Here is a 5,211-nt window from a genome sequence, read left to right as displayed (position 1 = left end):
GGGCGCAGTCGAGATGGGCGGGGGGGCGGAAGGGAGGGGGCTGGCGGACGGGAGCGACGAATTGCGGAGCCCGGCGCAGCCCGCAGGCGGTTGGGCACCGGCGCGGGAGGCCGCTCGCTCGGGCGGCTGGCTGGCCCACCCGAGATTTGTTCCCCGCCTTCAACTCCCACCTTGCCAGTGCCGTCGTCGACGGCATGCCCGCCGCCGCCATTGGCCTGGTCGGCTCTCGCGCCGCCGGACAGCAACCGCAGCCAGTGTGGTAGCGGCTGTGGGGTGTTGCAAGGGCAACATGGCGTGGCCGAGACCGTTTCATCGGGTGCCGCGACAAGCGTGTTCAGCCGTGGTGTATAAGACCATGTGAACGTACGTGTGTACGCCAGAGCACGCATGCAAGAATCTCGCGGCACACCTACCGCACGCTCGACCGCCAGCTCGCGCGTGCGGCACACCTCCTGGTCCGAGGGGCGCAGCGGATCTTGGTGCCGGCATCCGTGTTTGTAGCAAGGAGTGCCTGTTCGCGTGTCTCGACGGCAACCCCCACACGCGACGCCGCCAGCCCCACCCCCATACCTCCCCATGTTCCCAGCAGAGAAGCGCGCGCCGTACCTGCTTGTCTTCGCGATCCAAGTGCTTATCAAGGGGCGCGTTGCTGGTTCGCCAGGCCGGCCCCTCGTCCGCGCGAAGAGCCTCAAGGCGGCCGCGTCTGTCAACGATATGCAGGTGGGTCCCGCAAAGGGCTTCACCGTGCGACATTGTGGTGCGGGCACGCACGTGGTTGTCTGCTAACAGGCGGGGATGTTGGCCGAGGCGCGCGCCGCCGTACCAGACAGGGCGCTTGCTTGGGCCGCACGCACGCCGGCACACACGGGCGGCCATCCGGGGCGGGCTCGGCGCCTCGGGCGTCGGTATGTTCGTGGTGCACACCTGTACACGCAGGCCCGGAGGGGCCGTGAGCTCCTCGGCCAGGCGCCGCGCCGCGTCGTCAGCCAACCGGCGCTCCTGTGATCATAGAGAGATATACACGCTTGCGGCGGGCCTCTGTGGCATGCATGACAGGTGCCGTGACCCGGCAAGAGGGAATGTACTCTAGTGACGTGCACCGCTCGATTCTCAGAGCGTGAGCCCGCGCCGCGGCATGCACACCTCAATGAACGCGGTGAATTCCGCATCTGAGTCCGCATCTGAGTCAATCCGGCGGTTGTCGCGCGCATGCGTGCGGTCGCCCTCCGCGCCATATGTGCCGCTGCTGCTCTCGCCATGCAGCTTGGCGCCTCCGCCTCCTACTGCTAACGCTGCCACGGTTTCACGAGTGCCTGATGACGTGTTCTGCATGTCACGTCCCTGTATGAGAGCACGTGCGAATCGTGGAAGGGGATCCTGGCATGAGGTCTGGGTAAAGTGCGTTTTCACTGGTGTCGAGTGGCGCGGCTACCAAACAACCGAGAGCGTATCGTACTATAATATTGCGATACCGGGGCCCGACGCGAGCTCGAGCTGTCGAACCACATTTGAATGTGCCAGCCAAAACGCAGCTACGGCCACACCGGCCAGGGTGGCAGCTTCCACCTGGCGTCCACGCGAATAAGTTTTTACAAGTATCTCAAGACTTTGAAACGACTATCGTACAAGAACGTGCTGTTTGTCGCGTCATCCCAGAGCAGCGGGCGGCACAGCACTCACAGGGCAGCGCGGTGGCGCAAAACCAGCCAGCAAGGCTCCGCGACAGGGATGTTCGCGTTGTGCCGGGATGAATCATTTGCAGAGTGTGTCACGCAGGCGACGCCGCCGCGCGAGCCGTCGTCGCCGCTGGCAAATGCGGCTCGCGCTGGGCCTGGCGAGATGCGCACCTTGTTGTTTTGGCGCGAGGCCAGATCGCAGCTGGGTGTAATCGGCGCGGCCGGCGGCCTGTTGCTGCTATGTGTGCCAACACAAGGGGGTGCGATGCTGTGGCTAGGCCTATGTCGCTGTTGCCGAACGGTCATGTCGTCAACAACTGCGAGATCTGCTGGCATTCAGGAGTGTGACGGTGTGACCACCTGCCTTATCTGCCGTCCATGCGGCGCAAACGCGATTGGCTCAAGCAGGGCAGGCGGTACTGCGCGTCACGAAGACTATCAACAAGTCACGTGCCCAGTTGGTCAGCACAGCAACTGTCGGGCGTGCTCTAGCCAGCGGACGCACGCCGCTCCAGTGGCTGCCAGTCGAGGAGGGCCGCATGCTCAGCGCAGTCAACGCACAGCTGCGCGTAGCATTCAGCCAGAAGCACATTCGGTCCCAGACTGGCACGTGGGCGTTTGCTGACAGCAAGATCTTTTATTTGAACCAGGATGGCGCTGGCGCGCTGCGGATGAGGTGGCAGAATCCTAACAAACGCGCGTCACGCGCCTGTTGCGGCAACCCTGTCGTGATGCATGTTTATGCGGTTGTGGCCAAGGGGCACAAGTCAAACCTTTTCTTCACAGCGCCCACGCCTCCGCCTGGCACCAAGCAGAAGAAATCCAATGTCAACTTCAACTGCACCTACTTTGCCGCTGTGGCCGAGAAGCTGCAACAGGCCCAGGTCAGCCGGGGGCGGGCCACCCCTTGGTACCCCCTCGTGCTTGACCACCAAGCAGCACACGTCCCAGGCGTCGCAGGCGACCATCCGCCGCATTGGCTTGAATCTCCTCAAGGAGTACCCCCCTCAGAGCTGGGACATCAATATCATTGAGAACGTTTGGGGGCTGCTACAGCAGCAGCTGGAGCGGAGGCCGGCCCGCCAGCCGACAACGCCCGACGGCTGGTGGACTCGCGTGCAGCGCGCATGGGAACGGGTCAAGCAGTCCAGCATTGATGAGCTTATTGCTGGTGTACCCGAGAGGCTAGCAGAGATTGTAGAGAAAGATGGTGCATGGCTTTACAAGCACAAGTGAGAACCAATGGCTCACCCTTGTCCAAGCAGTCGGCATGGGCCGCTTGGTCGCTGCACCGGCTGCCAACAACGCGCGCAGCAAACGGTTGCATCAGCACTTGTCCACACTCTGTCCTGAAATTCAACACATGTGATTCTTCATGCCATGAATGACTGCCAGTGATTTTGAGATCTGGCTTGACTATCAGCCCCCTGGACTTGGGCTCACCACATGCATGCCGTTTCGGGCCGATGGTGTGTTTCGCAGCCGCCGCTGCCGCACCGTCTTTGCCCCACCACCCCCGTCCTTCAATTACGTAATGCACTTACTAAAGACCGTGGATTCACAGAAATCCCATGTAACAGGAACCACAGCAAGACCAGAGTTGACGGTCAAACTTGGTCAAACCCAGCAGCCCAGCCATGGTGCCCTTAGGGGGTTGCGCAATTAACAGACCGCATGCGCGTGGCTCCAACCACTCTCAGCCCAGGGTTCGAAGTTAGTGGCATGCACACATGCAACCCTAATGACTTGTGTTTGTGGGCCAATGGGGTTGCAGCCCTCAAGCATACATGTCTTCCTGCAGAGAGTGCTGCTGATTCAGAGATGATCGTCAACAGCGATCCGACGGGCATCTCCAGTGCCCCGGAGCGGCGCAGCGCTTGGTCATGGGGGACTCAAATTGGGTGGTGCATGCACCATACACAACCGTGTTTTGCCTGCATCAGGTCCTTGCAACCCAAGCCCCAAAGCTCAAGCCCTGCTAGCAGCAACCCTGGGTGGTACGCTGGCAGCACCCCCATCGGGAACACAGCAGCATCGGCTGAGCGCCAAGAGGTGTGCTCCCTGCATCAGCAATGGACATCCTTAGTTGCACAGAGTGCTGATGTGCCCGTCGGTCTGGCGGCGCGCAACAGGCGCAACAGCTGAGAGCGTCGAAATTACGCGTCACCGGAGGTGAAACGCTACTGGTTGGCTGACTGTGATGGGGTGGGTGAGGGGGCCTGTTGCATCCTTTGAGGCCCGAGGCCGCACCCGGCAGTCGAGGAGGCGCGCTGCGAGCGTGCGCGGTCGCCACTGCAGCGTGTCAGGCTTGGCAGAGCGTCGCCTGCGTTGCGCGCCCGCGCCCCAGCGCCGCCCGGCAGGCAAGCAGCTACAGCGGCGCGAGGCTGCGCACCTGTGGCACGTAGACACCGGGCTGCTGCTCCGCGACCTGCAGGTATGAATATGACTCCGCCGCCCGTCCACACACCCCGCCCGCCGCCGCCCGGCGCGGCGGCACCGCCGCCGCCGCCTGCTTGCACCGCTGCCCGCGCCGCCCCCCGCCGCCGCTGGACGCGCCGCCGTCGCTGCCGCCGCTGGCGATGTCGGAGGCGTCCTCCTCCGCGCTGCTGCTGGCGCCGTCGCTGCACGACGCGCCGTCGCACCGCCCTCGGTGTCGCCCTCCTCCACCGCCGCCAGCGTCGCCGCGCCTGCGCTTGCGCGCCGCGTGCTGGCGGCCGCGCGCTCCCTCCTGCTGGCGCGGCTCGCCGTGGGCGCGACGGCGCTTGCGCCTGGCGGCAAAAGGTATGGTGCGCCGCAGGGGATTGCAGTGATAATGATAGCGTACAGAGTTCAAACAATGACAGGTCAATGTTGAATAAGAGAGTGTGGAACGGCAGCGCTGAACTGTGCGACGTCCCATGGCAGCACAACAGATTCACGGATCCCCATGGCACCCATGCAGCGACGTCCAGCCCCCCAACCTGCAAAGGGCTTCAAACACAGTGACGCGACATGAGATCACCCACCCCCACCTGTTGGCCGCCTCCAGGGCCTCCCCATCAGCATCCAATTCTGCCTCCTCATCTGCCACCCCCTCTGCTGCGTCTTTCATGGCGCGGCTCACCAGCTGCCGCCCGCCTGGCACCGCTGCGCGCTGCTGCTGCTGCTGCTGCTGGCGCTGCTGGTGCGACTGCTCCCCTCGTCGCCCACCGCCCGCGGCGCCGTCTGCGCCCGCCCGCCGCCCGTGCACCCGCGGCGACGGCTGCTGCGGCGCCACGGCCGCCGCGGCCCCGTCTCCGTCGCTAGCCCTGCTGCCGTCCTCGCCGCTGCCGTCCTCCGCCTCGCCATCTTCACTCCACTCCTTAGAATTTCCGGGTCGGGGGACACAGCGGGGGCGGGCCGATTTCGCGCGTGCAGTGGGCGCAGGGGTGCCGCGCACGCCGCCGCCGGTGGAGGCCCAATGTTGTGCCGCATGCGGGCGGCCCATGAGCACACACATGCTCATGCAGCGGCGGGGCGCGCATGTGAAATCAGGGCGTGCATGCATGGGCCGGGC

This window comes from Monoraphidium neglectum, assembly GCF_000611645.1.
Source record: "Monoraphidium neglectum strain SAG 48.87 unplaced genomic scaffold scaffold02719, whole genome shotgun sequence".
NCBI lineage: Eukaryota > Viridiplantae > Chlorophyta > Chlorophyceae > Sphaeropleales > Selenastraceae > Monoraphidium > Monoraphidium neglectum.
Note: the sequence above shows the minus strand (reverse complement) of the source record.